The sequence below is a fragment of the Lissotriton helveticus genome, chromosome 1_2 (assembly GCF_964261635.1).
Source record: "Lissotriton helveticus chromosome 1_2, aLisHel1.1, whole genome shotgun sequence".
NCBI classification, from domain to species: domain Eukaryota; kingdom Metazoa; phylum Chordata; class Amphibia; order Caudata; family Salamandridae; genus Lissotriton; species Lissotriton helveticus.
The window spans coordinates 347,119,992-347,131,620 of NC_136058.1; the positions used below are offsets into that span (position 1 = coordinate 347,119,992).

The following is an 11,629-nucleotide window of genomic DNA, read 5'->3' on the forward strand; positions in this document are numbered from 1 at the left end:
CATCTCTCCTCACCTCCCGGAGGTCAGACGCCAGCTGCGCCCGCAATTCGGAGATATCCTCCTTGATGGAAGCAAAAAGTTCGGTCATAAATGCCTTGGTAGCCGGGGCCTCATCATCGGACACTCTTGGCGACCCACTGGGACCGGGGGACGCCGGCTGCTGGGAAGATTTGGCCGCTCCGTCCTTCACCACGCGCCCCTTGCGAACCTGGTTAGCCATAATTCCTGGCAGCCCTCGTCGGGGCGGACGGCCCCCCAGTCACTTCCAAGGCCAATCGGTACAGGGTCCCGGGCTCGAGATGCGTTGACCGACTCCGTAGGGCAGCCCTACTCGATGTCCTCCACGCTACCTCAGGCCGGAGGCTCCTGGAAAATCCCTGGACGCCGAGATTCCAATCGGCGGGAACGCACAGACACCAGGGAACAAGGAGTCCCCCGTCGCCGATGGCAAGCCCCTATGAGAACTGAGCAGCGGGGAAGCACAATCTCCAGCTATCCAGGCGTCAGCGCTAAGCACCCATGCGACCGGAAGAGCCAGGCAAAATGGCGCCGCCACTCTCCACTTCCAGACCGCCTCCTGACCTTCAGATGCGCTCCCCCTGCCTCTCTCCACGGCACTCTCCCTGGTCACTGGGTCCACTATCCCCCACCAGGTCAGCGCGGTCGGGCCCCGCCCCGTGGTACAGAAGCATGTGGCGTCCGGAATACGCCCTGAGACTCCACCGTCTCTCCGGGCCGGTACACGTGGGCCTCCACGCTCCTACAGAGACAGGCCCCCCCTCACCTCCTGTCCGGGAAGCACCACCGGCGGCCTCTGGCAGATAGCGCCCCCTCCGCCGATTGCGTGGTGCGCCTCGAGCCGCCGGCGTCTGGGGGGACCCTCGGGTGGGCGGTGGGCGGGCTCCCTCCTCCGGCGCTGTAGCCCGAACTTCCGGCCGGCCTCCCGATCACTCGAGGCCGGTGATCCCAAGGCCTCACCCCTTCCTCGCTTCTGCCGCCTTCACGTGCGGCGCTGCGCTCCGCCGGCTGCACCGGACCCCTCCGCCACTCCTCACGGACCTCTGCCCACAGTCCGGGGGCCGATCTGTGCCGGCGACACCAGGCTATAAGTAGCTGTGTCGGATCGGCGCTGGAGAGGCACGGAAAAGCGTCCTACTCCGACGCCATCTTGGCCACGCCCCCCTGTTCTGCTTTTTTAATGTAATTCAGTGGGCCTCTCACACTCCTGGATCACACTGCTGCTGCACCGTCTTCACAGTTCTAATAGCTTCCCACCTTCCTCAGAGCATCTCTGATCCACCGAATAATATAACTTGCATTTATTTTTCATGTTAGGTTTGTGTGCTGTTTTATTTGCAGTTACCTGAAGGTGAAAAAACTAAAAAGATACTTTCAGAATGTATTCATTCTTTTTAGCAACGTCTTTGACCCATTCCCCATGGCGCTCAGAATCACAGTTCTAAAACCATTTTAAGCACTTCAACTGCTGCACGTAAAAGAAGACAGCCAGGAAATGCACTTTTAGAAGGTGGTTCTGACCATCTGAGCCACCTGGATTTTTCGCTTTTTGAACACCTGAGCTTTTACTGTGGGAGAGCCTCATAAATTGGGACTCACCCACAGTGAACTCATGATAAAATGGACTGCATTTGGATTTCAATGGTGTCCGCCTTGTGAGATAAGGCTGCTGCGCTGCAGCCAGGGTAAGGGTCACCGGACTTGTTGCATGTGGACAGGTGTGAACACATGTGTGCACCTGTGCAGGGCTGCGTGGGGGAGATTCCTGTTGTGCGCTGCCCCAGAGCATGCAGAGAGAGGATGGTGTGGCAGGGATTATGCAGAGTTGGGTGGTGACATGTAATAGGCTTGTTAATGTGGGGGGACACATGTAAGGGATAGTCAGTGTGCTTTACTGTTTTACTGAAGGGACACAAGGAGATGATGGATGGAGCGCTGAAACTTTTCCGACACTCACCCCAGTCACAGATCTGGGTTGAAACCATCATCGTTCTTTAGCTCATTTTACCACCCCAGTTTAGTCACAGCTATATGCAAATTAGTCTTTACCCTGTACCTCATGGGAACAATCCAGCCCGAACTGGCAAGCCATGTCTTCCCTAGACCGGAGACAAGCATCCTGGGACCGGTGTTGGGCTTACAGCCCTCATCAGCCAGGCTAGCTTGAATCCAGTGGCAAAGTGAGCAAGGGACCCACGTCTAGGCATACCCTGCCAACTTAGGGCGAACAAAGCAAACACAAGGAGATGATGGACGGAGCGCTGAAACTTTTCAGACACTCACCCCCGTAACCGATCTGGGTTGAATCCATCATCATTCTTTAGCTCACTTCGCCACCCCAGTTCAGGCACAGCTATATGCAAATCAGTCTTGACCCTGTACCTCATGGGAACAGTCTAGCTCAAACTGCCAAGTCTTTCTTTGACCGAAACAAGCATTCTGGGACCGGTTACAGGCTTATCAGCCAGGCTAGCTTGAATCCAGTGGGCAAGGGACCCACGTCTGGACAAACACACTGTAGGAACACTCTATTATTCTCCTATGAAGACGGAGACCGAATGGGGTAGTTTCAGTTCACTATGGCCTACAAACTCCAGACAAGCACCAAAGTACACTGTAAGTTATGTAAAAATAATTGTTCTGCTGAGTCCAAAGCCATGTCTGTACTGCTTATAGGTCATCCAGAAATGTCATATTTCTCTGACTCTGCTCATAGCCAGAGCCTGGCTGGGTGTGACCCTGCCAGGTTGAATTAATGTCCTTGATGTACCACGCCACGGTCACATCACCCCCCACCTGAGGGACCTGCACTGGCTCCCCGTCAGCAAGAGGATATCATTCAAGCTCTGTATCCATGCACACAAGGCACTCCACAAGACCGGCTCAGCCTACCTCAACAGACGGCTCTCCTTCTACATACCCAACCCTCAGCTACGATCTGCCGACCTCTCACTCGCCACCGTCCCACGCATCCGAAGAACAACCACCGGCGAGAGATCCTTCTCCCACCTTGCCGCCAAGACATGGACCACCCTCCCACTGAGCCTACAACAGACCCAAGACCTGCTGACCTTCAGGAGGATGCTCAAGACATGGCTGTTCGATCAGTCCCGCCCCCTCTCCTCCCCCTAGTGCCTTGAGACCCTCGCAGGTATGTAGTGCACTTTGCAAATGACTGATTGATTGATTGATTGATTCCTCCCCAAGCTGTAGCATCAGAGGCGTAGCCCTTCGCAGGCAGCATTCCCAAGGGTGATAGTCTTCTCTCCAGGAGGGAAAGGTGGGGTAATGCTGGAGGGTATCAATCAGCAGTTGTTACCCGGTGCCAGGCACCAACCCTGCTCTGGGCCATGAAGGCAGCAAGGAGGCAAGGGGGCTTTTCAGAGACCAAGTGGCATGAGATCCCTGGATGACACCATCTTGAAGTATCCCAGAGGCCTGTGCAGGAAGGAGGGATCAGGGGCAGAGAGGGCAGAAGTGCCTTCCTGGCAGCCCCCTCCAATTTCTCTTAAAAGGTCTTGCACAGGAAGAGGAGCTCTCCTTGGGGTGTGGTCTTGCTGAGGAAGACTGGTGCTGGAACCTGGTGCCATGGGCAGTTGGAAGGAGGAACCCCCTGATTGCCCCAGTGACTCTGTGCTGGGCCTTTGAGGGAGTGAGTCCAGGGCTAGTGAGAGGAAGCCTGGGCCTCTGTGCAGGGAGATGAGAGGCCCAGAAGGAGAGCCAGTGGGAAGGGCCCTCGCCCCAGGTTATTTTCAACCCACTGCATTTAGGGGCAGGATGATGTTCATACATATGAGTGGTGGTACTAAACCCGTCCCCGCAGGAGGGGTGGAAATGTCAAGAAGTATTTCCAACTGCTTATGTATATTTGTAAATTGATGCATAGTATTAGTAGTGTGTGTAATAAATGTACTCTTCCTTTTTATAAAAAAAAGTACAGACTGGACAATCAATTATTGAGTGTTATTCCCGCGTACCTGTAAATGGCGATTTCTAGCCCACGCCACCTCCCTTGAGTAAGCCTCAGACTGCTCTGCGACGCTGCCCTCTGAGAGTCAAGCGCTACAATGGGGTGTTTGGTTCCCAGTGAAGGCCAAATATAGACCCAATATTTGCGCAGGCCTCACAACCAATGCTTGTTTTCCAACATGCACCAAATGAACAAAGGTGCAGTTCCAGGTCATTTTCATTTACAAGTACTTGTTGAGACATTAATGAGCCCCTGGGAATAAAGCCACAGACGCCGCGAGGGCATGCTCTAGGGTGTGAAGACCTCTGTTCAAGCCCCGTTTTGTCGTCTATGTTTTTTTTATTTTATTCACTTATACCTCAGTTTTAATAATTAGTTTAGATTTGCCTAGATTTCATAGTCACCCCTACCTGTGTCCTTAGACCCGGACCGCATCTCCTGCACTTTAAAATTCTGCTGCATTCACCGCCATTTGGGCGGCCCGGTCCCCGCACTCTGTTTACCTTGGGCGCCATCTTGGGTGGGTCTAAGAAGCACTCCTCAGCCATTCGCTGGAGCCGACACGTGGACTCGCTAGAGCCCTACTTAATTAGCTGGATATGACGCGCAGCGTGTACGCGCATCGTGGAAGTCGCAGCCACGCCGGAGTCACGCCAGAGTCCAGCCCGTCTGCGCCCGTCCACGCTGAGGATGCGCTAGGCGGCTGGACTCTGGACTTAGACGAAGCTTTTGCCTCCTCGTGTAGATATTCTCACCAGGAGATGCTACGCCTGAAACCCCGAAGTTTGTGGTGCTCGCACTCCTATGAACCTGACGAACTTCATTTCCCTTTACGATGTGGCTGCTACCACACGCGTGGGCCTGTTAGTCCTGTTCCCCGTCACCTTTCCTCTGACCACCCCGCTGTCTGTAGACCCAGGACAGTGGGAGTAGAAGGCATTTTGATCAATGCCCGCTCCCTTGTCAAAAACAAGATAATGTTTAGGGAGATGGTCTTAGACAGAAAGCCTGCCCTAGTGTTCATCACTGAAACTTGGGCTAAAGACTCATCTGGTCCTGATCTGATCGAAGCGGTCCCGGAAGGGTACTGCCTGGCCAGACTGGACAGACAGGGACGAGTGGGAGGGGGTATAGCGATCCTCTTCAAAGACCACTTGCAATGCCACACAGTACCTATACCCGACTTTCCGGATAACTTTCAAGCTTTCTATTTCACCATAAAGGAAGTGCAATGCCCTTTTTTCAATGGAATTCTGCTGTACCGACCTTCTGGCCCGAGGACCGACTTCACGCACAATTTCCTCCAGTCCTTGGAACCCTACTTTGGTCGAGAAAATTTTTCCATTTTAGGTGATTTTAATTACCATTTAGAACGGCATGATTTATCTGATACTTCATGTCTTATTGAGGCCTTGGCGTCCTGTGGACTCGCGCAGCGAGTTAGCGGGGTTACCCATCGTGCGGGCAACACACTAGATGGTATTTTCTCTAATGACCATTGTTTGACCATCAAGGATCCGGTGTATCTGTCTTGGTCCGATCACCTTGCGGTCCCTTTCCTCTTGGAATGCCATAGGATGGATGGAAGTAAAATAGGGAAACACTCAGTGGAAACTGCCAGAAATTTTAGGAATATCAGCAATGACTCCTTTGCGCCATGGGCTGTCAGTCTTTCTACCACTGGCATGGACAGTGTTCAGGCCGCGGTTGGTCATTTTGAACAGGTTATTACTGAGGCCTTGAATGAACTGGCCCCAGTACAGACCCGCCGCCGAGCCAGGAAAAGACCATCTGCCCCATGGTTATCTGAATCCCTCAGACTCCTCAGGCAAGAAGTGAGGAGGATGGAGAGGCTCTGGCACTCAGGCTGGGACCTCAAGAACAAGGAAGCTCACAAACTCCTGGTCAGGAAATACAAGGCTGAGATTGTGCAGGCCAAACAAGATTACTTTGTGGCCATGACAACCTCGCTCTCCTCGCCGAAGGAGCTTTTCAGAATCGTTGACTCCTTAGTCAACCTACAAACTCCTGACCCTGTTGTACCCTCGCAAGATCTATGTGATAAAATTGATTCCTTCTTTCACACCAAAATACAGGATATCTACCTGGCTCTTGAGGAACAAAGAGCATCTATCAGTGGGCCCTCTGCTCGGGTTGAGATGAACATGACCACCACAGATATCTCCCTTCTGAGCACCCTGGATTCCTTTCCCCCGCTGGTCTTACAAGATCTGGAGACCTTGCTTAATAAGACCAAATCTGGCTCCCCCCTAGACATCTGCCCACTGAAAATCATTAAGCAGTGTAGGGAAACCTTCCTACCGCCTCTGCTAGAAATCATGAATCTAGCTATGAGAGACAGTGTCTTCCCCTCGGAGTGGAAGAGTGCAGTAGTGAAACCCCTGCTAAAGAAGGCCTCCCTTGATCCGGAGGTCCTAAAAAACCTCCGTCCGATCTCACTGCTCCCAGCCCCTGCGAAGATGCTTGAGGCACATCTAAACAAGCATCTCGCTGCCTTCGTGGAAGACTCGGGCTGTCTGGACTTTTCCCAGCACGGATTCAGGAGGGAATACAGCACTGAGTCGGCCCTCACTATTGTGCTTGATAAGATCCGCACGAAAGTGGATGGGGGCCAGACCACCCTCCTGGTCCTGTTAGATCTAACTGCGGCCTTTGATACCCTCTCCCCCTCAGTACTTACATCTCGTCTGAGGGAAGTGGGGGTGAAGGACGCAGCTCTAGATCTACTGACCTCCTTCCTTGACGGAAGGGAACAAAGAGTCAAGCTGGGGGAGTTCCTATCTCCATCCCGACCTGTGCTGTGTGGGGTCCCGCAAGGGTCGGCTCTTAGTCCGACCCTATTTAACATCTACGTGACCCCACTAGCCAGACTAATTAGAACTTTCGGGATGGAGGTAGTTTCTTATGCAGATGACACCCAAATCCTCGTCTCTCTTTCCCATTCAGATGTACCAACTGCCTCCAACTTTAGATCTTGCATGGAGGCGGTTGGTCAGTGGATGATCCAGAATTCACTCAAACTGAATGGGGAGAAGACTGATGTGATGGTGTTTGGAGGGAAAGAGAACATCTGGTCAGCCAGCTGGTGGCCTGACTCGCTAGGAGAGTGCCCTCCCCCCACGACATCTGCTAAGAATCTTGGGGTGATGATAGACCCTGCCCTGGATATGGGCAGACAGGTTAGTAGAACCATCTCCACCTGTTGGGGCTTAATCCACACCCTGCGAAGAATTAGGAAATATCTCTCTCAGCAATCCAGAAAGCAAATAGCTGTCGCACTTATCGGCTCACGACTGGACTACTGTAATGCGCTGTACGCGGGGCTAAACAGGAGCCTGCTGCAGCGCTTGCAGGTAGTCCAGAATGCCGCGGCCAGATTTGTTCTGGATGTCCCCAGACGCTCCTCGGCCACGTTGGCCAGGAAAGCGCTGCATTGGCTACCGGTAGAGCACCGAGTACGGTTTAAAGTCCTATGCATGACCTATAGAGCCATTGCAAAGAAAAGCGACACAGGAGTTGGTTCCATCATCTCCCACTACACTCCTGGAAGGGACTTGTGCTCCTCCAGGAAACTGCTCCTGACAGTTCCCCGCATACGAAGAGCCAAGTGGGGTGGCAGGGCCTTCTCCACCCTGGCCCCTAAATGGTGGAATGATCTCCCTCTGGATCTCAGGTCCCTACCCTCCCTACAGAAATTCCGAAGTGCCCTTAAAACCCGCCTCTTCCTGCAAGCCTATGTGTAAGGATGCATGTCTCCTTTTTTAGATGTTATTGTTAGGCGCCTTGATACCTGCGGGTTATTGTTTTTCGCATTATACATTTTTATCAATCAAGAGGACTGCAGGGAAGGGACCAGGAAAATATATTAGGCAGGCAAAGGTGAACTTCTGAGAATTATAGTTGGAAGGGAATCCTAATAATATGAAAAGTCACAAAGCTCAAAGTGAGCTGCTAGTCACAATTATGTGAATTGTTAGGGAAATTCCTCCAGTGAGAGCCAGTTCATATACCCCTGGGCACTGATTTTATTTAGGCCTCTGTGAAATTTTAAGTAATCAGACTAATCTTGGTAATCTTGGTGTAATTGTTTGTAATTATGCCACAGCCCATACCTGAGTTATGCCCAGCCCTAATTTAATGGATCTATAGAAGTGTATGTTTGCTACAAGGAATTAGAGGTAGTTCAGCACTTAACGAAGTCCACCAGTGTGGAGAAGTGCTGGCACTTTTCATTTCCAATTAAAGAAGTGCAGGTACTCGGTGCCTGATAGTGCTGGCCCATTTGAAGCACTGCATCTGGGGCAAATTCCTGCTCGCAGTGGATGGAAACGTTAAGATTGCCTCCATGAGTGCTTGCGATAATGTGCCAGAAAAATATCACAGTAAACTATGGAAATGTCAGAGAGATTAGCAAACATGGGAATGTCACACATGAAGAGACGGGAAGGGTAACAGCCACGTCCACGTGTGCTTTGAAACATCGTTATTAGCACCTGTTCTTTAAATAATGTAGAAAAACATCGTCTTTGGGGAATGTATTAAACTGTCTAGAGACTCTTTTACGATGTGTAGAATTGAAATAACGGGTAATTAGGAGTCATAGTTACACAGACTTCATCACCAGGAGAACGCACGAATACATGTAATGGTGCAAAGAGAAATTCACTCCACTGGAATATTCATAAATATAAAACACAGAAAAAAGCTTCATAGTAGAGATGAGAAACACAAAACATGTGCCCTCTGTGAGGCTCGAACTCACGACCTTCAGATTATGAGACTGACGCGCTGCCTACTGCGCTAAGAAGGCTCTGCAAGAACTGCCGCCGTATTTTATTGAATACTGAAATCATGCAGTGAACTGCTGTATATCCTGCACAGTATTTATGTTGAGGAACAAAACAACTGTATGGCTTTTGTCAATGGTGCCAATGTTATTTTTTATTATTAATAATGTTTGAAATAACTCCATTTCAGAAAATTCAGACGTTATTCACTACTTAAATGAGTGCACTGCACAATAAACACTTGTTCGAGTTAAAAACAAGAGTGCATTATATTTGTAGCCACCAGTGTTTTTCTCTGACACAGAATGGAACTCCCGAGTGACGAATTTTACCCCTGGTGCGATAATGTTCATATTAATGCAAGTTCCCTTGTGGCCACAAGAGGGAGCAGCGAGTCTTTGATGGCCAAAGAAAGAGAACTTACATTTCAGGTTATCTAACATCACACATTAGCAAGACATATAGTCCATGGTGTTGTCTTATGGAATTTGTAGTCCTGTATTGACAATGATAAATCAGTCCTACACGTAACAAACAGCAAATTAAAAACGGAATGTGCACGCTTCAATTTGAGGTTTTATGAAGAAGACACTTGGACGTGTTGTGGGAAGTATTTCTCACTGGGCAGCAAAAAAATCAAATAATGGCCCTTTTGTGAATGCTGGGCCCCGGGGAAGCAAAGTCGCAGACTAGTCTTCCCCCGGGGTCATTCGCGCAGGGGATAGGACAGGCAGGAGTAGGGGAGGAGTTAGGTGGGGGGGTATAAGGCACAGGGGAGGAAGGGAACTTCCTCTTCCTGTTGCCTGGCACCATCGGGAGGGTTTAGCGAAGGCCTCCCACCCGCCCTACAGTTGGGGTGTGTTTGTGGGTTGGTTTCTGTGGCGTGCCAGTTTAGGTCAAAGCTGCGTTAGGCGGTACTTTGAAGGGAGAAGGGGGTCAAGAGCGGGCACTCCTATCCCTGGGGGGGGGGGAGTTTGAATGGCAGATAGAGGAATGACTGGAAGGTCACAGGATCTGGCAGGATGACAGGTGATTGATGGATATGAATGAGGACGGTATGTTGCATGGAGTGGTTCAGAGGATGTAGAATGGGTGAAGTTTGTGATAAGAGAAGTGTTCTGAGGGTTTTGAAGTTATTTATTGTTGATGTTTACTGTTTGTAAGATTACGCAGCCTGGTCTAATAAATGGCCTTTTACGCTTAACACTGCGTGGTCTGTTTATTGCGCGATTAATGTATAGAACTGTGCAGCCATCTGAAACCCAGCAGATAAAAACACACATCGCATGCCGTGAGGCGCTCCAGGCCGCTCCAGTCACACCTAATACCTTACCTACAGCTAGGAGTTGATTACAGTTCAGACTCTTCATTGTCTATGGTTGGCTGATGCCTGGAGTTCCAAGGTGAACTGGTTATGACAAGGGCTTTTTACCTAGAAGGTCCTGGCTTCATCCCCAGAACATCTATGTTGTGCTAAGTTAAATAAGTGATAGTCCACATGGAACAGGTTGATCTGTTGCAGGTCATTTGCTTGACGTTTTCCAACAATAATATTCCTAAGAATATTGGCAATCAATATAACTTGGCTTAATTTGTAAAAGAATAAGTGCTGGTGCAAAATATTGTGCCCAGAAACCGTCAGCTGGCACTTTCGAATGGATGGATGGAGTGGAAACCGGGCGGCAAGGGCTGTGATTTATAATGTGTTATGTTTAGGAGTAAACGGGTATACGACATAGCAGGTATGTCCATCTTTAATGAATATGTAGGGCACAAATGACGTGATAAACAGGCAAACATTGGTGGTTGAAGAGCCCAGAGAGCAGTAAAAACAATAACAAAAGATGCAGCAAAGGCTTCAAAGTTAAGAAAAGATGCAGGCACAGCTTTGGTATTGTGTGGAGGAGGACATTTAAGCGGAAATACAATGTTTATAATGTAAAAGTTTAAATTAACAGGAAACATGAGAAATTACATGGCTGCAGTGGAAATTAAGAGAAACATGCAGACAAAGGTTTTATGGCGGAGGACACAAATGAACCAGGACGGGAAAGCAAATATTTATGATGTAAAACTATATTAACAGCAAACCTGCGGACCCACGTGGGGAAGGAGGATATTTAATAAACAGAGAGGTAGGTGAAAACATAAAAGAAACAGGCAGGCAAATCTTTCTGATTCTATAGAGGTTAAAACGCACGGGGTAAGCTTTAATTTGTAATTTAAAACGTTAATGTAGCAGGAGTTTAGAAGTGTAGATAGTTTAAAAGATTAAATAAACAGTAGTAAGCAGGCAATGAAACATAACAAGTGAGATTGAAAGCCAGAGGCCAGCATCAAACGGACAATACAGAGGGTCTGTTGCTTGTGTGCTCAGCCGTGACCTGCGCCAAGGAGCTGAGAGCGTTGGGAGAAGGGGGTGTAGTGCACGCGCTGGGAAGAGCAGCAGCAGGGAGGGGGTGGCAAATGGTTCTTTGCTTTGGGCACTCTGTAGTGGGGAAGGGGGGTGGGGCACGGAGAGGAGGTGGCAGGAAAAACAGGGACAGGGTAGAAGAAACAGTAAGGGGATGGAATAAGTTAAATAAGGGAAAAATGAGTGAGCACCTTCATGGTTGTGTGTGACAGACACCTCCTTTATGCTGCAGTAATATCGGGGAATTCAGAAGTAACGAGTATGTTTAACTAAAGGTAGCCATCCCTCCTGTGACAGCTGTGTGCAGAAAAAAAATTAGATAAGCATAGCGGCCGTCAAAGTGAAAGCCGTGGGCAGTGAATTAATTAGGGGAGGAGAAATGCCTGAGGCACAGCGCACGCTCGGGGATGCCTGTGGGAG

General features: G+C 49.9%; 1 non-coding gene across 1 annotated transcript; it reads right to left on the reverse strand.

The window, feature by feature from the left end:
* Positions 1 to 8,746: 8,746 nt before the first annotated feature.
* On the reverse strand, positions 8,747 to 8,819 carry TRNAM-CAU (transfer RNA methionine (anticodon CAU)). The gene has a single exon. It is a non-coding gene; the product is annotated as a tRNA-Met (tRNA).
* Between the last annotated feature and the right edge of the window lie 2,810 nt (positions 8,820 to 11,629).